This window comes from Suncus etruscus, chromosome 10 (assembly GCF_024139225.1).
Source record: "Suncus etruscus isolate mSunEtr1 chromosome 10, mSunEtr1.pri.cur, whole genome shotgun sequence".
Taxonomy (NCBI): Eukaryota; Metazoa; Chordata; class Mammalia; order Eulipotyphla; family Soricidae; genus Suncus; species Suncus etruscus.
Genome location: NC_064857.1, coordinates 34,323,948 through 34,349,521, shown reverse-complemented (window position 1 = coordinate 34,349,521; position 25,574 = coordinate 34,323,948). Strand labels below are relative to the sequence as shown.

Below are 25,574 nucleotides of genomic sequence, written 5' to 3'. Positions count from 1 at the left end.
GGAAAAATTTTCTTGGTCTCAAGCTCTGTATATGTGAACACAGTCTTATTTTGCTTTCCTAATTTTGGGGCATTATCTCCTATATAGAGTGTCAATATAAGATAGTTTATTTTTAATATCTTTATTTAAACACTGATTACAAACATGATTGTAGTTGGTTTACAGTCATAGAAAGAACACCCCCATTCACCAATGCAGCATTTCCACCACCAATGCCCCCATCATCATCCTCCCCCACTCCTTACTGTATTCGAGACAGGCAGTCTACTTCTCTCACTCATTAACATTGTTATGGTTACAGTTATTTCTCTAATTGCACTCACATTCTTTGTGCTGAGCTTCATATTATGAGTCAGTCCTTCCAGCCCTCATGCCTGGATATTACTACAATAATGTTTTATTTATTTATTTTTTATTTTATTTTTTTTAATTCTGAGATATAAACTGGATTAGAAATGAAAAGGGGAAAGTGATGATGGGTTAATGGATAGGGCGACTGCCTTGTACACGACTGACCTGAACGGACCGTGGTTTGAATCCCGACCTCCCACATGGTCCCCTGAGCCTGCCAGGAGCAACTTCTGACAGAAGAACCAGGAGTAACCCCTGAGGGCCATCTGGTGTGACCCCTAAACAAACAAACAAAAAAAAGTAATGAAAAGGGGGAGATCAACTCAGATATCTCAGAGATTTAGAGTGAGTATAGTGTAATGGATGCGGCGACTGCCTTGAATGCAGCTAACCCCAGACAAATCTCGGTTCAAATCCTGACCTCCCACATGGTCCCCCGAACCTGACTTCTGGCTGCAAAACCAGGAGGAACCCCAGGGATTCGCCTGGTGTAACTCCTAAACAAACAAACAAACAAACAAACAAAAAAAGCAACCCTCTCACTAGAGTGAATATAGTGTAAGACATACCTCAGAGATTCAAAGGGTAATCAGAGACTACTTTGAGAAACTATGCCATGAAACATGAGAACCTGGAAGAAATGGATAAATTCTTGGACTCTGATAACCTTCCACGGTTGAATAAGGATGAGGTAGTATATCTAAACATCACTATTGAGAAAATTAAAATTGTGATCCTGAGCTCGAACCCAAGCATAGAGGTGAGCAAGAAGGTAAGTGGCAGTGCAGAGGAGTCCAAACAACAGCAGCCAGAAGTTCACCGAGATGATAATGAGGATGGTGATGGAGAATAAAGAAGGTCAAGAGGAATAGGAGAAGGGGAAGGTAGAGGAAGGCAAGAATCCCAAGGAGAAGGATGATGACAGTAAACTCAAGGAAAGCAAGTATCCTCAGAAGGAGGATAATGACAGCAAAGTCAAGGAAGGTAAGAATCCCAAGAATGACGATGGCAAAGTCAATGGAGCTACAGCTGGGAGTCAGCAGCAGAGCACCCAGACTCAGGAAAACATCCCAACAGTCTACATGCCGTCCTTCACCCCACATCAGCTGAAAGAGCTGGAGAAGATTTTTAAAATGAATACATCTCGGGAGCCGGAGAGATAGCATGGAGGTAAGGCGTTTGCTTTGCATGCAGAACAGTGGTTCGAATCCCAGCATCCATATGATCCCGAGCCTTCCAGGAGCGATTTCTGAGCATAAAGCCAGGAGTAATCCCTGTACGCCGCCAGGTGTGACCCAAAAACCAAAAACCAAAACAAAACAAACCCCAAAATGATTACATCTCTCAGCTATGCATTGCGTAATGACCTTGCAAGATGCTTGAATGTGACTGAGGGAAGAATTAAGATTTGGTTTAAGAACCATCAGGCCAGAATGAGAAGACTGAGAGAACTGCTGAACCAGAACAGCACCTCTGGAAGCCAGAATGTACCTGTAGTCATCAGTATGGGGAGAAACTATAGCATCTCCTTCATTTCACAGCCAGGCCAAACATGGATGAGGCCTAATGAAGTACCATAGGCTTCAGGGCCTGCTCAGCCCCTGAAGGTGCCCTCTGCTCCTGTTTATTCTCCTGCCTACCCACCTCCCTATTCTATGATGACACCTCCTCCTGCCTCTTCTGTATTGGCTCCTCTATCTTCTTCCATGGTTCCTATCTCTCCCCTAGTGACTCCTCCCATGCAGCCCCTGTTCACTAGTGTACATATGACACATAGGCAAAACACTCTATTACATTGCGGTGTGGGGAGGTGCAGCTTTCTGGAAGGGGAGCTTGGTTCCATCATGACCTGCCATTTGTCATGGTCGCTTGTCGTCCATCTGCAGCTTCCTGCCTCTGCTCTACCAAGTCTTCAACCCCGGTATGCCCCGCCCTCCTGCTTCCAGCTTCTAGTGCCACCTGGCTGGACAGGCAGGGTCATCCCTGGAGCCCAAGCCTGGGCCTGTGTGGCCTAGGCACTCCCTGTCTCTCAAAGCTCATTGCAGCAGGCTGTGGCCTGGGGCTTCTGGTAGAGATCCTGAGTCGCTAGCACCTTGGGGAGCAAGGGGAGAAGTGGCTCTGTGAGGTGAGTGGTCAGCAGTGTAGAGACGAGACTCAGCTGTCCAATTCCAGGGTAGAATTGGTCATTAATAAAAAAACATCTACCGTTTCCATCCCTTAGAACTCCCCAGAAGCACTCACTGGGCTGTCTTCCGAAATTGTTTTCAGTTCCGTGAAAGCTTTTTGCTCTGTGGTGGTACTAGGAGCACTGAACATGAAGGTTGGATGAAAGCCGGGCAGCTTGGCAGGGTAACACTAGTTTGTTTGAGTCCAAACTGGCTTAGTAAAGCAAGACTTTAGGGTCAGAGTGATATCATAGCAGTAGGGTGCTTGATTTGCCGGCGAATTTTGGATAAGGTAGTCACTTCGACTTGCGACCAAGAGCTGGCAAACGGAAATACAAGTAGCTTTAGAAACACAAAGAAATACAAAACCAGAGTGAGTATAGTGTGGCGAGATTGCCTTGAATGCAGCTCACCCGACACAGACCGGGGTTCAAAACCAATAAATAAATTACTGTCACTAAGAGTACAAAGTTAAAATGCAATATATGTCAAGTTCTGCCACAAATTGTGCAGTAAAATTAACCATTATTGGAGAATTCATAGAATTCACCATATACATAGAGAAAGCATAAACTTCAGACAGGGAAACCTGCCTTGAGGGAGACTATCTACCCGATACTTATAACTTACAGACTTTCTCATACAACCTATGTCCTCCATCCACTGTAAAACCACAGTCTCTTTATACACACAACCTTCAAAACTCTCCAGATATTCCTCATACAGCAGGTGCTCCCAGAGGTGAGTTTGAGCCAGATCTTCCTTGCACAGTGTAGGACACAGCAGAGTATTGTGACAGAAATCACCAGCATCAGCCCCACTTCTTTGGAGACATAACTGAAGTGGCATCTTCTCTAGGTGGCTTACAAGTAAGTAGTTTGGTTGCTGGTCCCACAGACAAGAGTCAAGCTCAATCTCTCAGTCCGCACTGGAAGGACTTTCCTAGGGAAGTCCTCCAGCTCATTCGGAAGTTTTCACGCTGAGAGAAAATGTAGGAAACGGGCCTCCCCTCTTTGCTGCAGCGCCTCTGGGTTAGGAATCAAAGACTGACCAGACCATCCCAGGAAGGCTGGAGCTGCAGTGCAGGTGTGAGCTGTGATCCAAACTGCATATCCTTGTCTCTGATGTTCCTCAGCATTGGGCCTGCATCTTGGTGTTGCCTTTGCTGGGGAGAGAAAAAGAAGGAAAGCTGGGGGTGAAAAACAGCTGGCAAGGATTTTCACATTCAGAATCCCCAATCACCAAAACTTAGCAGCTGCTGCTAGATAGATTCGAAGAGGACACTTTTCCTCGAAGCCAGCCACATCCCCTTGGATGGCAATTTTGTTTGTGTAAGAATGTTGACTTGCTTATTAGCATGAAAGAAAACAGGTGTGGACCATTTTTTCACGGCCAAGAGTCTTCAGGGCTATCTGAGTTCTTGGTCTATGTGGTCCTCAAACTATGGCCCACGGGCCACATATTGTATTTGTATCTGTTTTGTTTCTTCATTGCAAAATAAGATATACGCAGTGTGCATAAGAATTCGTTCATAAGTTTTGTTTTTACTATAGTCAGACCCTCCAATGGTCTGAGGGACAGTGAACTGGCCCCCTGTTTAAAAAGTTTGAGGACCCCTGGTTCTTTCCCTGCCACCACCTTGGCTGCAATCTCAATTCTTGAGTCAGTCCCTAAAATGATTTGTTTGATATGTCATCTCAACAAGCTCCTGCTAAGGTGTACCAGCACAAGTCATGGAACCAGTCTTTTGCTGCGCAAACTCAACTTTCAATAACTTTGTAAACCACAGTTCTTTAAGTAAGACCATTGAGAAGCACCTGTGAATAGTCAATAAACTCATATACCTGGCAAGATCTAGTATCATAAGTTATCTTTATAGAATCTGAATAGTAATGAAAAGTAGTTAGATATTACACTTATGCACTGTGCTCTAATTTATACTTTTTCATTATCATTATGATTTTGGCTTTTGGCTATACAGTATAACCTTCAGACTTACTCCTGGCTCTGTACTCAGAGATCAGACATGGCTGTGCTCTAGGAGAACCGTATGTTTTGCTGGCAATTGAACCCACTTCAGCATTGTAGAGGACAAGCATCTCCTCAGCTGAACTATCCATAATAATGTACTTTTATAATTCTTATAATATCTAAGGCCTTGCTCATTTTTTCTCAAAGTTAAGGACTAAAATACTGTCCTAGAGGACTCAGAGCTCCAACATCTGATAGCTGTTTTATGATCTAACAAGCAAAGAAACACAGAAAGAAGCTATTATTGTCCACCTCTTTTTCTCTGAAACAATAAATTTGATGTTTTGACCTTATACTATATCATTGCTGACAAGTATTTAGATTTTCGTGATTAAGAGTTCTTTGTAGACTTTGAAGTCCAAAGTTTCCGATTCATATTTGACTAGAGATAGTGCAAAGAGAAGACTTGATCATCATTACAACCGTTCATCTGCAAAGTTGGTGGAATAAGGAGAAAATGCCACTCAGCTGACTACCACAAATTATGCTGTCAAGTTTCCCACATTTGGGGAAGTCACATGTGTGCTGGGAGTGCAATGGTTGAGCCACACCTGGGGAAACCAGCTTCCTGCGCACACACGAATACACACACACCCCTCAGACCACACACACACACACACACACACACACACACACACCCCTCAGACCACACACACACACACACACATCCCTCAGACCACACACACACACACACACACACACACACACACACACACACACACACCCTCAGACCTCTCACCATGCGAGTCTTATAGATGTTCACAGCTGCGAGTTTGAGCCAGATCTCCCTCGCACAGTGTAGGACACAGCGGAGTATTGTGACAGAAATTACCAGATATCAGCCCCTACGTCGCATCATCTCCATATGCCCAGCCCCATATGGGGCCTAGGGGAAGTGGCTTCTCCTTCAGGTGGTTGCTCATCCCAAATACACATTTGCGTTCAATCTCGCCTAGTCTGTGTTGAAGGACTTTCCTAGGGAGTCCTTTCCCCGATGTTCCTCAGCATTGAGCCTGCATCTTGGTGTTGCCTTTGCTGGGGAGGGAAATGGAAAGAAAATTGGGTTAAAAAACAGCTGGCAAGGATTTTCAGCACACATATGTTCCAATCACCAAAACTTAGCAGCTGCCAATAGACTCCAGGAGGACAGTTTTCTTCAAAGCCAGCCATATCCCCTTGGATGGCAACTTCGTTGAGGTAAGAATGTTGAGTTGCTTGATTACTAGGTTGTATCCAAACGGGGTGGGCATTTATTCTGGGCCAAGAGTCAGCAGGGCTAGCTGAGTTTTTGGTCTATGCGAAGCAACTCCTTTCCCGTCCACCACCTTGGCTGCAATCTCAATTCTTGAACCAGTTCCTAAAATGCTGTGTTTGATACATCATCCCGACAAGCTCCTGCTGAGGTGTACTAGCACAAGTCATGGTACCAGAACCAGTCCTATGCTAGCTCAAACTCAACAACCAATAACTTTGTAGACCACAGCTCTTTAAAGGATTATGACTATTAAAAAGCACTCGTGAACCACCAATAAACTCATACAACTGGCAAGATCTTGTAAAATAAGTGATGTTTATAGAATCTGGAATAGTAATGAAGAGTAGTTAGATATTATACTTATGCACTGTACTCTTTTATACTATTTAATTATCATTATGATTTTGGTTTTAACTGTACAGTACAACCTTCAGACTTACTCCTCGCTCTGTACTCAGAGATCAGACATGACTGTGTTCTAGGAGAAGCATGTTTTGCTGCAGATGGAACCCGCTACAGCATCATACAAGACAAGCATCTCCTCAGCTGAACTATCCCTATTAATGTGCTCTTTATAATATGCCTTAGACTTACTCATGTTTCCTCAATCTCTAGCAAGAACTAAAATAATTTCCTAGAGGACTCACTGTTCCAACATATGATTGTTTGATGATCTTACAAGCAGAGAAATGCAGAAAGACGTTGCTATTGTCCACCACTTTTTCTCTGGAACAATACATTCTACATTTTGCCCTTATATATCATTGCTGACACGTACGCAGATTTCCATGATTAAGAGTTCTTTGTAGATCACTGAAGTCCGAAGCTTCTGATTTATATTTGACGAGAGCTATTGCCAAGAGAAGACTAGAGTCATCATTGCAGCCATTCTTCTGCACCTGGGTGGAATAAGGAGCAAATGCCCTGGGGAACCCACCTGCAGCTTCGTTCGGGGAAGAAGAAATACTAACGGTTTGGGATTTGGAAACTCGCTGCTTCCCTTGGGGAGAAACTGCCCTTTGCTTGGAGCTCAAAAGCGACCCGAAAGCCCAGAGCTGGAGGACGAGGCACCCCGCAGCTCCTCGCACAATCCGCTGGGGACGTGGGGGGCTAGGATGAAACGTAGTTTAGCCCCCCACTTTCCCAAAAGGGAAGTTCCCTGACCGGGAATCGAACCCGGGCCGCGGCGGTGAGAGCGCCGAATCCTGACCACTAGACCACCAGGGAGCGTGGCTGCTCCTCTTCCGACACCTCGGAGGTTCCAAGCCGGAGCCTCCGCCCGAAGCGCGCGCATGCTCCGTTCGGCTTCGAGCGACCTGAGCGCCTAATTCAGCGACCGCCCACCCGCCCCCTCGCTCCGCCCCCGTCGCACTCGCCGCGCCAGCCCCGCCCCTCTCGCCTCGCCCGGACGGATCCCGAGGCTGGAGGCGCTTCCCCAGCCGCGCGCACGCGCGCTGGGCTCGCAGCCCCGCCCCGACGGGACCCACCGGCTTCGGCTCCTGCAGGCGTCTGTCCTCGGGCCCTTCCCCGGAGTGGCCGGGGCGAGCGCGCTTGACTATGAAGGGCAGAGATGGAGCAGGGCCGATTGATTGGGCGGCGTGTCCAAGAAACCCCAAGCTTGCGCGCAAGGGATTGGAACCTGTATAATGCAGCAGGAAACCATAAAGAGATCCCAGTACCTTTAGAAATGAATGCCAAATAAGTACTGTACATAAAGACTTTTCCTGCAACAAAACATTTCAGGGGGAAGTGCACACGCTGTGTCCACACTATCAGAAATGATGCACCCGAGCGTACCACACTTGGGGAAATCGCAGGGGTCAACCTCACCTTGGGGAATCCAACTTCTAATCATTCCCAGCGGGTAAGCATGAGTCTGGAGAGTTCCCCCTCGCCTAAGCTACATTACAATACATTCATGGTAAGCATACAGTGACTTTCCCTTTCCAAATGCACCCTCAAACTCTCACCATACGAGTCTTAGAGGAGATGCTCTAGGCCGCGAGTTTCAGCCAGGTCTCGCTCTCACAGTGTAGGACATAGCTGAGTATTTTGACAGAAATCACCAGACATCAGACCCCTTACGGGTACCCGTCCCTTAGAGGCCTAACTGAAGAGGCTTCTCCTTCTACCAAACTTAGGAGTTTGGTAGTTCATCCCACAGACACACGTTTAGTTGATCTCTCCTAATCCTCATGGAAGGACTTTCCGAGGGAGTCTTCCAGCTCCTTCAGAACTTTGCACGCCATGGAGAAAATGAAGGGAACGGGCCTCCCCCTCTTTGCTGCAAAACCGCCGAGTTAGGAATCAGAGGCTGAGCAGACATCCCAGGAAGGGCTGGAGCTGCAGGGCAGGTGGGAGCTGTGCTCCAACTGCATTTTCCTTCCCCCTGAAGTTCCTCAGCTTTGGGCCTGCATCTTGGTGTTGCCTCTGCTGGGAGGGAAATGGAGAGAACACTGGGGCTGACACTTTTCTTCTAAGCCAGCCACATCCTCTTAGATGGCAAGGTAGTTTGTGGGAGTTTGCTTGCTCGTGGCCAGCCTAGGACGGAGCATGTTTCGAACCCAGACATCCGAAAAGGTTCCCCGTGAGGATGAACTCAGATGAGGTTTAGACAGAGGCCACCTGCCGGCACCCCGGGGCCTGGAACCCACCGGCAGCTTCGCCCAGGGGAGAAGGGGCCGCGTTGGGGCCCGAAGGAGCAGGAGGGTCCGAGCCCCGGAGCAGCGACAGGCCCCGAGGGTGGTGCGGGACGGGACCGAGCTGCGGAATGAAGAGAAGCCACAGTGGCTGGAGACGGGCTCGGGCGTGTGTCCAGCAAGAGGCACCTGGCCGAGGAGGAGGCGCCACGAAACCCCTAGGAGGAAGCGATCCCCGAAGTGAAGACCCCCGGGGAGTCCGGCCTACCTCCCTGGTTTGGGAATTTGGAAACTCGCTGCTTCCCTTGGTCGACAAACTGCCCTTTTCTTGGAGCTGAAAAGAGGCACCTCGCTGCCCCCTCGCACAGTCCGCTTGGGGTAGGGCTAGACTAGATGAAATTTAGGTTAGCCCCCCACTCCCCAAAAGAGGAAGTTCCCTGACCGGGAATCGAACCCGGGCCGCGGCGGTGAGAGCGCCGAATCCTAACCACTAGACCACCAGGGAGCTGAGAACTCCCGCGAAGGAGGCTCCATCCATGGGAAGGGCCAGACCGCGCCCCGCAATCCACCTTCTGGGTGCGATTCCTCCATTTGCTCGCAACCTTTTGCGTCTGGTGGCGATGCTGCGAGCGCACAGGCGGCGGGAAGCGTGGGCCAGGGAGCTTGGAGATGAAGAAGCTGGAGATGGAACCGGGTCGACCGGCGGCGTGCAAGGGAAATACTAAGTTTGTGTAAGGCTAGGTCGCGCTCTTAGAAAGCAAAGCTTGCCATCCAGGGGGGCAGACATGAACCTAGAATGGAGCAGGAGACTTAACAAGATGCTAGTACAAAAATGCCAGTTGGAATAAGCACACTCCGGTGTGCTGACTCCTGCAATTTCCCCCCCAGGTGTGGAAACTCGACTGCACAGCTGCACAGTGGGGTACTGCGTGTGCGCTCTTATCTAGTAAGTTAGTGTCAAGCAGAGGTTTTTCATGCTTGTGGTGCCTGCCGTTTCTTCCAATCCTCCCTCATCTGGTCTCTGAACTCTGCTACTTGTGTTGCTCTCCAAACTGGAAAAAATTCCTTAAGGCAGCCAAGTGAGTGCTTCCAGGGAGTTTTGATGCAAGCGATGACCCAATCTATAGAATTACTTAGCTATTATTATGTACCCTGGAGATGTTTCTCTTATATATGGTGGTGTCACTGGCACTTCTAGAATCTTGGCAGGCCTGAGGGGCCTCGGAAGCAGATGATTGCTTGAATGCAGATAGGCCTCATGCAAGTCAAGAGCCACCAGTCTTACTACCTTTCATGCCCTGAAATTCCTTCTTCTTGTTTTTTCTTTTTTTCATTTTTTTTTGTTTGTTTTTGAATCACATCGGAGGCGCTCAGTACTCCTGGCTATAAGCTCAGAAATCGCTCCTGGTAGACATGGCGGACTATATGGAATGCCGGGATTCCAACTACAGCCTGTCCTGGACCAGCTGCGTGCAAGGCAAATGCCCTACCGTTGTGCTGTATTTCTCCAGCCGTTGTGCTGTATTTCTCCAGGCCCCTTCTTTTTGTTTTTTGAACTTGATTGGTTGGTTGGTTGGTTGGTTGGGTAGGTGGGTGCTGGGCCACACCCAGCGGCGCTCAGGGGTTACTCCTGGCTCTGCACTCAGAAATCGCCCCCTGGCAGGCTTGGGGACCATATTTGATGCCTGGAATCTAATTGGTCACTCTTGGTTTGGCAGCATGCAAGGCAAACGCCCTACCAACGTGCTATCTCTCAGGCCCCCTGACATTTTTTTCGTAAAATTAATTAGATTTTAGTATCTATCTTGCATGGTCAGTCAGAATCTGGGGGTCAATCCCTAGTTGTGGGGTGTAGGCCTAGTGACCTAGCAACATCCTGAAGAACCGGAATATCATCCTGGTGGTCTCTGTGTTTCTTTGCTTGTTAGATCATAAAACAACTATCATATGCTGGAACACTGAGTCCTCTTGGACAATCTTTTAGTCCTTGCATAGATTTTGGAAAAAAATGATCAAAGCCTTAAATATTCTAAGAGTTATAAGAGTAAATTATAGGGATAGTTCAGCTGAGGAGATGCTTGTCTTGTACAATGCTGAAGTGGGTTTAATCTCCAGTAAAACATATGGTTCTCCTAGAGCACAGCCATGTCTGATCTCTGAGTCCAGGGACAGGAGTAAGTGTGAAGGTTGTACTGTATAGCCAAAAGCTAAAATCATAATGATAATGAAAGCATAAATTAAAGAGTACAGTGCATAAGTGTAATACCTAATTGCTGTCATTATTATTCCAGATTCTATAAACTTAACTTGCCAGGTTTATGAGTTTATTGGTTGTTTATGAGTGCTTTTCAAGAGTCTTATAATTATTTAAAGAATCGTGGCATACAAAGTTATTGGTAGTTGAATTTGAAGTACCATAGGACTGATTTTGGTACCATGACTTGTGCTGGTACACCTTAGCAGGAGCTTGTTGGGATGACATATCAAACAGATCATTTTAAGGACTGAATCAAGAATTGACCTAGATGGTGGAAGGGAAAGAAGTTTATTACTGTAGATAGACCAAGAACTCAGATACCCCTGAAGACTCTTGGCCTTGAACAAATGGTCCGCACCCCTTTTTTTTTTCATCCTAATAATCAAGTAAGTCAACATTCTTACACAAACAAAATTGCCATCCAAGTGATTGTGGCTGGCTTTAAGGAAGTGTCCTCGAATCTATCTAGCGGCAGCTGCTAAGCTTTGGTGATTGGGGCTTCTGTTTGCAGAAAATCCTTGACAGCTGCTTTTCACCCCCGTATCCCACCTCAGCAAAGGCAACATCAAGATGCAGGCCCAATGCTGAGGAGCATCAGGGTCGAAGGAAAATGCAGTTTGGAGCACAACTCACACCTGCACTGCAGCTCCAGCCCTTCCTGGGATGTCTGGCTGTCAGTCTCTGATTCCTAACCAGAGGCTCTGCAGCAACGAGAGGAGGTCCGTTTCCTTCATTTTCTTCGTAGCATGAAACCTTTCGAATGAGCTGGAGGACTCCCTAGGAAAGTCCTTCTACGTGGACTAGGAGAGATCGAACTCGAAAGTGCATCTGTGCGACAAGTGACCAATCTCCTTAGTTTGCTAAACATCAGAAGAAGCCACTGTAATCCTTGATGGGCGGGGCGTATGGAGATGAAGAGTCCCAGGGCCTAAAGTCTGGTCATTTCTGCCACAATACTCTGCTAAATCCTACATTGTGCAAGCGATACCTGGCTGAGAGCACCTACTATAAGACGACTATCGGCAGAGTTTTGAAGGTTGGGTGTATGAAGTAACCGTGTGTTTACAGTGCACCTATGACACGGATGATGCAAGACAGAAGCAACCTAATTCTTAGTTGGGGATGCCCTTTTGTAAAAATTTTGTATTTCCTGGGTGAAGTTTATCCTTCGTTATGCTAGTGTAAGCTTTATACCAAACTTCGCTGCAAAACTTTCTTCAGCACTTGACAGATACTTCTGATTACAAAGTAATTTGTTTCTTAGGTTTTCCTATTTTACTTGCTGTATAGTTGGTCGCAGGTCGAAGTGATTACCTCATCCGAAATCTTGCTTTCTTGTTTTTGTATTTTGAGAATCGAACTGGGCTCCGTGCTGTCTGGCCCGCATTTAAGACAAACGCCCCACCACCCTGCTATCGCTCGGGCCCCGAAGTCTCGCTTTCTTCTGGCCGCCTGGACGCACGCACACTTGGTGCCACCTTGCAACGCCGCCCTGTCCCGGCCGCCAGCCTTCCGTTCCAGCCTCCACATTCAAGATCGCCAAGTGCTGTCGTCCACCTGCATGCTCGCAACTCCGCCACAGACTCAAAGCTTGCAGGGAACCGAGCACAGTTGGTGCCGGCAGCCGAGCGAGCGCGTCTGAACCCGCGCGCACAGGCGCGCAGTGGCGCTCAAGTCGCACCGAGCCTGTCCGCTCGCCTCTGCGTCGCGAGAGTCCAGGGAAGCTCGGGACCGACCGGGCGCGCAGCCACGAAAGCGAGAGGCAGCGCGGGGCGAGGCTGGGTCTGCCCGGCCTCCCTCCGGCCCTTCCCGCGGAGCTTCCGTCTCGGAACCTTCTCTGAGATGCCTGAAGTTGGCTAGCCCCGCTCCCTGGTGGTCTAGTGGTCAGGATTCGGCGCTCTCACCGCCGCGGCCCGGGTTCGATTCCCGGTCAGGGAAGCCTCTTTTTGGAGGAGTGGGGGGCTAAACTATGTTTCATTCTACTCTAGCCCCCCAACCCCTACGAACTGTGCCAGGAGTAACGGTGCCTCATCCTCCAGCTCTGGGCATTCGGGTCACTTTTCAGCTCCAAGGACAGGGCAGTTTCTCCACCAAGGGAAGCAGTGAATTTCCAGATCCCCAAACCGGGACATTAGGCCGGACTCCCCAGGGGCTGCTAAGGCCATTCCTGCCTGGGGGCTTCACTTCGGGGGGCAATTCCTCCTGGGGTTTCGGGGCGCCTCCTCCTCCTCGGCCAGGTGCCTCTTGCGGGACACACGCCCAAGCCCGTCTCCAGCCACTGTGGCTTCTCTTCATTGCGCAGCTCGGACCCGCACCACCCCTCGGGGCCTGTCGCTGCTCCGGGCTCGGACCCTCCTGCTCCTTCGGGCTCGACGCCGCCCCTGCACGACCCTGGGAGAGCTGCCGGTGGGTTCCAGGCCCCGGGGTGCTGGCAGGTGGCCTCTCTCTGTCGAAAACCTCATCTGGGCTCCTGAGGCATGAGTTCATTCTCTTAAGACCTCCGGCAGTCACATTCTGCTTTTCAAATTTTTCTTTTTGTTCTTTAGTTCTTTTGGGGGGGAGTTGGGGAGTGGTTTTTCTGTCAGTGCTCCGAATTCAGGAATCAGTCCTGGCAGGCTTAGGAGACCATAGGAGATATTGGGGATCAAATCTTGGTCAGTTGCATTCACGACCTTACTCAGTAAATTATACTATCTTTCTTCTCCCAAAGATATATTTTTTCCTTTTTGAGTGCAGGCTACATTTGGCAATGCTCAGAGCTTACTGCTGGATCTGTGCTCAAGGATCACTCCTGCAGGGTTCAGGGAACCATAATGGGTGCTGCAGATTAAACAGAGGTTGGCTGTGTGTAAGGCAAGCATCCTACCCACTGTTCTATGGCTCCAGACCCTCATCTGAAAGTTAAATAAGCACCCAGGAAATCCTGGGCAAATTTTCTAAGACAAATAAGGCCTTGCATAATCTATTAGTTTTTTCCTCGCAGAAATCCCCTCACAAAGCAGATTCTGTCTTAAAACATACTGCGAACATTCCACTGAAATTGTTTTCTTTTTTTTTTTGTTTTTTTTTTTTTTTTGTTTTTATTTTTGGGTCACTCCCGGCAGTGCTCAGGGGTTACTCCTGGCTGTCTGCTCAGAAATAGCTCCTGGCAGGCACGGGGGACCATATGGGACACCAGGATTCGAACCAACGACCTTTGGTCCTGGATCGGCTGCTTGCAAGGCAAACGCCGCTGTGCTATCTCTTCAATTTCAACTGAAATTGTTTTCAAAAACTCTAGAACCTGTCACTTATCCTTTTTTTAATTTAATATTTTTATTGAGACCATTGTGAGTTACAAGTCATCCATATTTGTATTTCAGGCACATACTGACAGTGAATTAGGGCCATTCCTACCACTGCTGTTTGATCTCCTTCCACCAGAGTTCCAAGTATGCATCCCATACCTCCACCCTTAATCTCTTGAACTACTCGTGTAATAGGTCCATTTTGAGTTTAGCTTGTTATAGTGTGGGTCTCTTGATTCTACTGTCATTGACTTTGGCTCGGGTATTTAGTTAGGTCTGACCATTCTTTATCCCCACTCAATGCTCCTGAGACCACTTGGCCTCTGGGTCCCTATTGTGTATGTAAACATTTCAATGGGATTATTATGTTACTGACCCTATCCTGATCTGTGATTGTGCCCTACCCTAGGGTGTGACCTGGCATTCTGCTCCCACCCTAGGGTGTTACCTGATTCTGGGGTATAAAAGCAAGGGTCTGTGGAAGGTGAGGGCTTTTTTTCCTGGGGCTGATTCTGGGGCCTTTTGGCTTCAGCCTCTTCCACAGAATAAAAGCTGTTTTCTTCAGAAGCCTGACTGCCTGTTAGCTTTCTTCCGGCCACATTCACCTCAGAACTGCCAGCTGAACAGGATAACAGACGCATGGTCCGAGCTGCAGGAGAAAGGCATCATCCTCCATCCCTCCATCAGTCAACCCCATCAAGGGCAGAATTGCGACAGGTCCCATTCACTTTTTTTTTTTCTTTTCTCAATTTGTAAGAAAAATCTTCTGGTCAATCTAAATCACAAATAACAAAACAGAATGGATATCTCATTCAAGAATGCCTGGACACACAGACTGACCTAGCTGATCATCAGCAAACTTATTCTAGGAGAGGTGGTCATATAACATGTTGCACGGTGCCCCCCCCACCACTCCCCAGCTCACCAGAAAACCTATGTCATGCAGTAGGAATCAGCTTCCAGGTTTTATTTATTTATTTTTTTTGGTTTTGTTTTTGGGCCACACCCAGCGGTGCTCAGGGGTTACTCCTGGCTGTCTGCTCAGAAATAGCTCCTGGCAGGCGCGGGGGACCATACGGGACACCGGGATTCGTACCAACCACCTTTGGTCCTGGATTGGCTGCTTGCAAGGCAAACGCCACTGTGCTATCTCTCCGGGCCCTTAATTTTTTTTAGGGTTTTTAAATAATATCTTTATTTAAACACCATGATTACAAACATGATTGTAGTTGGTTTCAGTCATAAAAAGAACACCCCCCCCCCCCTTCAACAGTGCAACTTTCCCACTACTTATGCCCTCTATCTCCAAACTCCCCCACCCCTGCCAGGACTGTACTTCTCTCACTCATTAACTTTGTCATGATAGTTGGTAGTAGTTATTTGCCTAACTGCATTTATCGTTCTTTGTCATGAGCCGGTCCTTCTGGCCCTCATCTCTATTATCTCTGGGCATTATTACAATCATGTATTTTATTTTTCTTAAGACCTGTAGATGAGTGAGTCTATTCTGTGTCTATCTCTCTTCCTCTGACTTAGTTCACTCAGCATAATAGTTTCCGTGTCCATCCATGTATAGGAAAATTTCATGACTTCATCTCTCCTGAAGACTGCCTGATATTCCACTGTGTATATGTACAACAGTTTCTTTAGCCATTCATTGGTTGAAGTGCATCTGGGTTGTTTCAAGATTCTGGCTATTTAAATCACATTTGGGGCTGTGACATAAAGAAGACTGGCTGTTGGGACTAGAAAGGAAAAATTGAGAGTCGGGGATACTGTGATTTGCTTTCTTCCTCCTGATATATTAGCGTGTTACAACAGAAAGTATAGGGTGTGACACAAGAGCTTTGGACTAGCCAAAAAAAGTCCCTAGGCCACAAATGAGTGCTATTTTACAAGGAATAATTTGCTTTCGAGTTGAACGTTATGATCAGTGCAGTCTGCTCTCTTTCTATCGACATGAGTATGCTCACTAAGATCAAGTTCGACATTAATTCCATATTAACTTGGGGCTGCAAAGGATGATACCATCAACCCAGCCATCACCAAACACAGGATCCCCTTGAATAGAGTAATAGACTCTCTGACAACTGATCATTGGCATCTTGTTAAATATTGCCGACTGTGGCAAGTTTATTATCTAGAGTGCAAAAGGAATTTCTCCTCAAAAAAAAATCAAAGAGAAGATAATTCTAACTAAACTGTGTACATTGTTGGATCACTCTAATTGTTAGAAAAGCCTGCCTGGAAACTTTGTCAGTGTAAAACTATCACTTATTTGCTTATGATTCACTTAGTGAATCATACCATATAGTTGCTTAGAATAGTTGAAGATTCACACTTTGGAGTGTGAGAAAAACCAGAAACTGGTGGTTAATTCTTCCCAGACTTCTCCATGAGATCTGGAGGAGTACCTGGAGTGGAGGGGTATCTGGAATTAGTGGCAGTGGGAAAGAATTTGTCTGGCAGAAGGTCAGATGTTGGAATGCTCTATGCATAAAGTCTTACCATCGACAGTATTGTAAAATTGTAAACCACAATTGCTAAACTAAAATTACACCAAAAAACTCTCCCAGAAGAACCAAAATTGATTCAGATGAAGGTTATTTATTCACATCCTTAGTCTAGCTATAGTTCTGCCACCAGTCACTACATGGCAACTTTATTACATAGTGGACAATTTGTGAGTGGACAAATTCAGGTTTCTTGGAATGAGAAAAAACTTTTTTTGGTTTTTGGCCCACACCCAGTGATGCTCAGAGTTTACTCCTGGCTATGCACTCAGAAATTGTCCCTGGCTTTGGGAACCATATGAGATGCTATGGGATTGAATCACTGTCAGTCTGAGGTTAGCGCATGCAAGGCAAAAGCCCTACCTCTTTAGCCACTGCTCAGGCACTGAAAAAGTTTTTTATTTTAATTTTTATTTTGACCATATTGGCTTACATTGAAAAAGTTTTTTTTTTTTTTTGGGTTTTTGGGTCACACCCGGCAGTGCTCAGGGGTTACTCCTGGCTGTCTGTTTAGAAATAGCTCCTGGCAGGCACAGGGGACCATATGGAACACCGGGATTGGAACCAACCACCTTTGGTCCTGGATCCGCTGCTTGCAAGGCAAACACCGCTGTGCTATCTCTCCGGGCCCTGAAAAAGTATTTTTAAAGAAAAAATAAATGTACTCCAATCTTTATTCACTATATTTTATTATTACAAATGTATACAAACACATAGTATAAAAAGCAAACAGCAATAAAATATAACATTCACATATTCACCTCATAAGTGGATGTAATTCCTCTGAAACTCCATAGGTTATTTGGAATTTAGTAGGACTTACATTGCATTCATTTTTGGTCTACTGGTAATGGACTTGAGTGCATTTACTATAAATATAATGGGTCCTTATTTGAGTTAATTTTTAAATAACCTGGTTAACAATTTATTTTTTTCAAACAATCAAACTTTTCTAGTAATAAGACAGTGTGACATGAAGAACGCAGCCTCAAGCCTTTCTTTAACTCAGGTTTCTATAACAGAAGCTGTTGCAGTACAGATTCATTCTTATGAAATGACTAGTTTCAAAATGATATCCTGAAAGAGGTCAATATAAAAAATGAGTAAATCTAGTTACTAGTGTTAGCCTCAAACTCCTCCACCAGTAAGACTGTGAAGAGGGAGAAAATCTGCCTTGCCCTCTCCCTTCTGCCTGACCACCCCACAATAAATTCTGGCCTCAGATGAGTCTGAGCATATCATCACACCTCAGCTACCAGTTCTTTCCTGTGTTACTGAATTAATCCCTTGGGTTCCACCCTTGGAACGATGGTGAGCAAGCAGGTCTGGGGTCAGAGAACGGTCTAGAAAATAATTCACACACAAGCATGTAATGAGAAAACGTTTTTAAATAGTTTCCCACAGGGCCCGGAGAGATAGCACAGCGGTGTTTGCCTTGCAAGCAGCTGATCCAGGACCTAAGGTGGTTGGTTTGAATCCCAGTGTCCCATATGGTCCCCCGTGCCTGCCAGGAACTATTTCTGAGCAGACAGCCAGGAGTAACCCCTGAGCATCACCAGGTGTGGCCCAAAAACCAAAAAAAAAAAAAAAAAAAAAAAAAAGTTTCCCACATTACCATAAAATCCGATTAGCTGGCCAGCAACCCAAGCCGCTTCCTGGAGCTCCCAAAAACGAAAGGTAAAGAACTTTATGCTTATCCAATCAAGCCTTTATCTGAGGAAAAAATAACACACCTGTAAGGTTTAACATCTGGATTTTCACCCGTATCCAAGGCTCTACATTCAAAGATTCAATGAGAAACAATGCAGAAAGATTGAGATAGATATACACATATCGGGCCCGGAGAGATAGCACAGCGGTGTTTGCCGTGCAAGCCGCCGATTCAGGACCAAAGGTGGTTGGTTTGAATCCCGGTGTCCCATATGGTCCCCCGTGCCTGCCAGGAGCTATTTCTGAGCAGACAGCCAGGAGTAACCCCTGAGCATCGCTGGGTGTGGCCCAAAAACCAAAAAGAAAAAAAGAAAAAAAAAGATATACACATATCGCATAACTTCAAATTTCCCCCCTTTGACTTTATAGAAAAAACTGTAAAAATAAGAGGTGTTGTATATGAAAATATTTCCATATTATTCTTTGCCTGTTGTCCCACCTTGACCTTCCAGGTGGGTGCGCTGTTGAGAGCCGAATAAATAGTTTGGGAGCAAGGTGTTCAAGGTCTTTTAGCAGAGTTTGCTGTCTGGCTTGAGGTGTTTTCTGGAGTTTGCAGCAGGCAAACAAAGGACTCTCCTCGCCCAACCTTTTACCCTTAACCCTTAAGAAAAATCTTAACCACCACCCCCGTTTGTTATTGGATCCAGGCTGTATTATAAAGAAAGATAAATTGTGGATGAGAGACACCCTGGATAGGAGCAGTCAGTTTCACCCACAGACTGCACAGGTAGGCTTCCAGGACTCTCAATGCAACGCCCAACTCCAGGTAGAAACCAACTGGGGAAAGCCTTTCCTAGATCTTGAGAAACTGAAGTCAACCCACAAATGATACAGCATCAGGAATAATGAAAGCTGAAGGAATCGAGCCATATAGATGAATAGGGCCAAAATGGACAGATGTCTAGAAATTTCCTTAACTACATCAAATATTTTAACTTCCTGAATGTGCCCTCCTTCTAATCCATAAACAGGTGGTATAGTTTCATTTCCTACTGGCCTCTTTTATTTCTGTTAAAGGTGTTTTGTAGTTTTCATAGTTTAGGTCTACTTTCCCGTCTTTTGTTAAGCTGATTCCTAGGTGCTTGATTTTACTCAGGGGTTACTCGTGGCTCTATGTTCAGAAATTGCCCCTGGCAGGCACAGGGGACCATATGGGATGCTGGGATTCGAACCACCATCCTTCTGCATGAAAGGCAAACGCCTTATCTCCATGCTATCTCTCTGGCCCCGGTGCTTGATTTTTCTGGTCACAATTGTGAATAGGGTTTTATTTCAATCTCTCTCTCTCTCTCTCTCTCTCTCTCTCTCTCTCTCTCTCTCTCTCTCTCTCTCTCTCTCCTCTCTCTCCTCTCTCTCTCTCTCTCTCTCTCTCTCTCTCTCTCTCTCTCTCTCTCTCTCTCTCTCCATCATTATTTACATATGTAAAAGGCCTGGGTTTAAGATCTTGTAGACTCTTCACTCAGTCAAGCCTAAGGCAAGGATAGAAGCTTTCTCCACTATTCAACATAGTTTTGAAAGTCTTTGCCACCAAAATCAACAAGAAAAATAAATTTGGGGCTGGCGAGGTGGCGCTAGAGGTAAGGTGTCTGCCTTGCAAGCGCTAGCCAAGGATCAGGACCACGGTTCGATCCCCCAGCGTCCCATATGGTCCCCCAAACCAAGGGCAATTTCTGAGCGTTTAGCCAGGAGTAACCCCTGAGCATCAAACGGGTGTGGCTCGAAAAACCAAAACCAAAACAAACAAATAAATTAAAAGCATTTGTGGATTTAGGATTTTGTAGACTGCCTCTTTACAAGTCTTTTGTTTCTAGGAGCTTTTGTGTAGTCTTTAATGTTAATATTGTTCCCTTGCCTAACTGCTGTGGTAAAAACTTTCAACACTTTATTGAATAGTAGTAGTGAGAGTGGGCAACTCTCCTAGGGATGCAAGGATTGTTTAAAATACACAAGTCCATCAACATTATACAGATCATCATAAAAAATCATATGCTTGTATATATAGCATATATAAAAATATATATAGAAGTAGAGAAAATGCTTGATCATCAAATGGGAGATGAAGCAACTCTCCTCAACTTAGTTAAAATCTTCTACCACAAGACAACAGAGACATACTCAATAGTGCCAAACTGGAGGCCTTCCTTCTAAGGTCAGAGACAAGCCAGAGTTGCCCACTCTTGGTCTTTTCATGAGTTAAGCATGACCTTCCCTCTGGGTCCCTCGGCGTGAGTCACGGTTTATGAGTTAACAGAGACATTAAGAACAAAGACGAGACTACTTACATAGCTGTAGCAGCAGGATAAGCAACCAACCAGCCAGTTCCCTTGACATACAGCTTGGACGTCATGGCCATTTGTTCAACTCTAACAGGTGGTTTTGCTTGACCACCTTTGCAGCATCCTAGATTCCCTACGGTGGATGAAGATTGATTTCGGAACCGTTGACGACCTTGGACATGCCTTAGTGGGATGATTTTCCAACCTGACCTTTCCTTGCTTGGTTGATTTTTGGGAGATTTGGGGGGATTGGGGGACGGCCTAGAAGCGGCGGGGAGAGGAAGCATCCGAGCCCCAAAACCCGAGCCAGGCAGGCTGTGGGTCACAAGGTGGCCCCCAAGAAAAGCCTCGCGCGGGGACCCGACCAACGGCAACCCCAACGGGCGCGACTCCGCAGTTGCCGGCCCAACCCGCCGAGGAACCGCCCTGGCCCGAGGAGGCAGGGAAAGGCAGGCCGGGGCACCCAAGGCCCCTGCAACGAAGCCCAGGCATCCATCCAAGCTCTCTCTGCGCTGAAGAGTCTCTGGGACCGCTCAAAGCTCCGTCGGCTCCGGAGCAGCCAACCGCGGCTCCCCGACGGGAATCACCGGGCCATCGCAGGCACTGAGACCCGAGACGCACCCCTGGCGGCTGCTGCTACTCCCTCGAGACGAGGACCAGGGCCAGGACGGGAGGACGGACACCAGTTCCAGGATGCCAGGGATCAAATCTGGGTCCACTGCATGCAAGTCAAGCACCTGCCTGCTCTAATTCTTTAAAAACAATTTGAATGGACATTTGTGGTTTACAATGCCTTTAATAATGGCTATTCTTGAACATAATTCCAAAAATGCATCCATCATCAGTGGGACCCCTCCTTCTCCCAAGTAATCCAACATCCGTCTTTCCAAGCTCCCTGCAATTCAGTTTTGTGAATCAGTTTTCCCATTCTATCTTTGCACTTTTGCTGCTATTTATTATTGATAATATGGTAATATACACAGAAAATCTAAAGAATACACTAAAAACTCTTAAGAAAAATAAATCAACACAGAAAAAGTGCAGGCTACATAAAAATAATACATTTCTCTATGCAAATAATGAACTAAAATACATATAATCCAAAACTATAAATGCATTAAATATAAATGCATTTTACAAAAGCTAGGAATCAACAGAGCTGGCTCAAGATTTATTATTCAACAGCTATAAGTCATTTTGGGAAGAAATACAAAAGAATACCAGGAAACAGATAAATTCAAGAATTGAAAGAATTAACATTGTCAATATGAGCATCTTACCCAATATTCTAAGTAATCCAAACCAAAAGACCAAAACTTGACATTCTTGAAGAATTTAGAACAGATGCTAATAAAATTGAATGTAATCATAATATACTCAAAATACCCAAAGCAATTATGAAAAGAAGATGAGAGGTATTCTACTATAAGTCTATTATGCTGTAAATGGTTAGTAAAGAAAAGAAGTGGTGCTATATTATGACTTAGACCAAAGAAACAGAATATAGAGACCAGAATTAAAGCCTCAAATAACTAAGACAAAGTAGTTAGATCCATGATTGGAGCAAGTAGTGAATCAAGTATTGATAGTGGGAAAACAGGATTAACACAAGCAAAAAAGAAACTGATCCCATATTCCACACAATATACAAAGTTAATTCACAGAAGTTTAAAGACTAATATTGGGAGCAATTTTGAACATTTGCCTCTGCTCTATTTCATGAACTGCCATCAAACACCCCAGCCAGAACATCTTGGGGAAGGCATGACAGCAAAAATTCCATCCCCTGAGGGCACATCATCATAGGTAGTCTGTCTCGCCCAACTAAGGGCATAGACTTATTCCTGTGGAATATTTAGCACTCAGGAGCCATTTTGAGCATTTATCTTTGCTCTACTCTGTGAAGCTGCCATCAAGCACCCAACTCTGAAGAGCTAGAGATGGCATAAAAGCAGAATGTATCTCCTGAGGGCAGGTCATCAGAGGTAGGCTATCTCCATCTGTGAAAGACAGAGACTGATTACTGCCTTGTGCTTTTGCACAATGGAGCCATTTTGAATATTTGCCTTTGCTCTACTGTGTGAAACTGCCATCAGCACCCCACCCAGAACAGCTAAGGAAGGCACAGCAGCATCCCCCGAGGGCAAGTCATTAGAGATAGGTAGTAAAGTAAGGGAGCCCCACAAAGAGTGAAAAATGAAAGGTATTCATGAAACATGTGAAAATACACATAGAAAGTATCTAAGCATTATCCTGCCCAGAGAACTCATGAAATTCATCGCTGTCAGTATGCCTGTCTTTTAGCAAAGCTTATGGTTAGACATTCAAATCATACTGTAAGCAAATTGTGTACTTGCTGGCTAAACTCTGAACCTGACTATTTCATTGAGTCCAATTTTTTTTTTCTCATTTTCTACAAATTTCAACTGTCAGTCACTTAAGGAAGAAGCTGTGGGCATAAAACAAAGATCTTTATGAAAGGTGTCAATCTCAACATTCACAATACAAATCTAGTTTTTGATGTACTGGGCATCAGTATGAAGACTCATGAATTACATGCCCATGTAATCAAAGAAGTTGGATTATGGTATTTAGATCTACCATAAAATGTGAAACTTGTGTTCTACTTAGATTATATGACTTACAAAATGTTATAATAACATGAATAATGAGTTTCAAATGGGTTAAGTACCCATTGAGAAAAGCTAAATGCAAGAGATTGTCAATAGGAAGAAGGATATGGGTTTCGAGGAAGGGCAAACAGAGATTATACTACAGTCTTCCTGGAATTAGCATAGAGTCTCACATTATGAATAGTCTCTGCCTTAGGTTCACATTAAATATGGGCAAAATCATGAAAAATTATGGGTACACCAGCCTCACAGCTGAAAACCAGCAATCTCAGAGGGAAAAGCAGATCAGGATCCCATCTGGCCAAACACACCATAGGCACTCTCCACCTACAACTTCCACTTCATCAATAGTCCAGCTTTACCACTTAAACACTGGCCTCTGCACAATCTCCAATTTGAGCAAAATCCCATGTATGCCAGTGTTTGGACTGAGATCACTAGGACTTTTTTGGAGTGAGTGCAGGCACCCTCCACCCTCCCATCTTCTTGTCCTTCTGGATGCCCTGGCTGCTGAAACTGCCATACAAAAGCTGCAATATCAGTCGTAGAGCTTGAAATTCTTGGTCTGGATGGCTGCCTATGTAGCTACCTGACAATTACAAAATTTTTCAATATTGTCATCCCAGGGGGTACACACCAATTTGGATGTCAATCTAAATTTGTCACCTAATGTTCAGAAACAAAACAACAGAAAATCAAAACTAGCAGCAAATGGTTTAGCAAACCTTTTGACGATGACTTAATGACCTCATTGTTATACAATAATTTTCACAAATTTTTCTTATTACCATACTTTTAATGATGTCATTATCACTTACCTGTAAGTAAACAATATAAAATACATTATTTTGTGCCTGCTAAGAAGGTAGATGTGGGAATGGGTGGGAATTTAGGGAAAAATGGGGAAAGGAAAGTTTCCATTGGTGGTGGTATTTGTCTGGGAACAAATGTATTATGAGCACTGTGTAATACATGATCTTCAAATCAAGTAATTTTTAAAAGTGGGCAAGTGGAGGGGCAACTATTCAAGACAAACTTAGGGAGTGGAAGTTCCACCAGGACACTGAGACATGCTTGCATCCCTGCAAGTGTTGTGAGGAATATTAGCACAGATGTGCGATCTACTGAGAACTTAAGAGATCAGAGACTGCAGGAAGGCCAAGTAGAGAAGCCGCCGTTCCTCACAAGAAAAATGCAGAACCTCCAAGGTGACTGAGTGGAACCCAGACTTCTGGGGGAAAGGAATGTCTTTCCTTAGATTTAAGAACTTGGGCTACATCAAGTTTAGAGTCATCAAACAAATCAAGGCTCTCCAGAGATCAGGCTGATAGTCATGCGCAATGGAGGGGATGCCATAATGGGCATCTGAGTCCCAGGAACTCATGGGGTCACTGGAGGTATATAAAGCAGGCACTGCCTGCCAGCTCCTGTTCCTAAGAGAAAACTCTACTTGGAACCCTTTGAGAATATGCCTTGGATATGTAAACTTCAGCCTCAGAAACAAAAACTTCCACCACTTTATCACCCTCATTCTCACCCCTGTCAAGCCCTCTCATCTCTTTTTACCCAAGCATATTCTCCAACTGCCTTCCCCTGTCTCCATCCCAGCACTCCTGAGCCCCATCCTCCTCCCCAATCACCTCAGCCTCCTTCCCAACTGCACTCACCTCTTTCTGTTTCCCACTCTCCCCACTCTGCTGCAATTGCTAATTCTTCCATTGCCCATAACTTCAGGGCAAGGTAACCTGTCCCACAACTCAAATCACCCTCTCAAGCCAACCCCTGAAACTCCCCAAGCCTCCATCCATCTTTCTTTTTTTTCCCCACCCATCTTTCTAAACCACTCTTAAACCGCCCACAAATCTCCAACCATTCTAGACCACCTCCTCTGTTCTTCACAATTTCCTCCCATCAGCCAAAACTTCTCAGCCTCCCACAACCTCTTCCATTTGCTTCTGTCCCGCTATCCTAAATTCATCTCTGGTCCATAACACCAGTGGCAAGATCACCTATCCCGCGACCTCCACCTACCCTCCCAACTCACCCCCTGAAATCCCCATGTTCTCACCCATCTTTTCAAACCACTCTTTCACCATCCCAAAACCTGCACATCCATTATTCAGCACCCCATAACCTCTTCCCTTTGGAAACCAACGTCTAAGCACATCATTTCCTCCTTTCATCCCAAACCACCCTCTCAAGGCCCTAATTCATTTTTCCCATAACCAAAATCATCTCTCAAACCCATTTTCCCTCCCTCAAACCCTTCTCTAGTGGTACAGCCAGGAATCCCCAGTCACCCTACCTCTACTGGCCCCGCCCATGCTCCTGCTGTGCTCACTGGCCCCAAGACCAAGGTTAGTCAACCTGTAGCCTGGAGAGGTGGTTTCACTCCTAGAGGAACAGCTTGGGTGTAGCTTGGTCTAGTCAGACTTGGGAGCCCAGAGCGTTTCAAAA

The 25,574-nt window shown here is 45.8% G+C and overlaps 3 non-coding genes across 3 annotated transcripts; 1 reads left to right on the top strand and 2 right to left on the bottom strand.

The window, feature by feature from the left end:
* Positions 1-6,957: 6,957 nt before the first annotated feature.
* Positions 6,958-7,029, bottom strand: TRNAE-CUC (transfer RNA glutamic acid (anticodon CUC)). Its single transcript has one exon. It is a non-coding gene; the product is annotated as a tRNA-Glu (tRNA).
* Positions 7,030-8,874: 1,845 nt separating this feature from the next.
* On the bottom strand, positions 8,875-8,946 carry TRNAE-CUC (transfer RNA glutamic acid (anticodon CUC)). The gene has a single exon. It is a non-coding gene; the product is annotated as a tRNA-Glu (tRNA).
* A 3,618-nt stretch (positions 8,947-12,564) lies between these two features.
* TRNAE-CUC (transfer RNA glutamic acid (anticodon CUC)) lies at positions 12,565-12,636 on the top strand. The gene has a single exon. It is a non-coding gene; the product is annotated as a tRNA-Glu (tRNA).
* Positions 12,637-25,574: the final 12,938 nt, after the last annotated feature.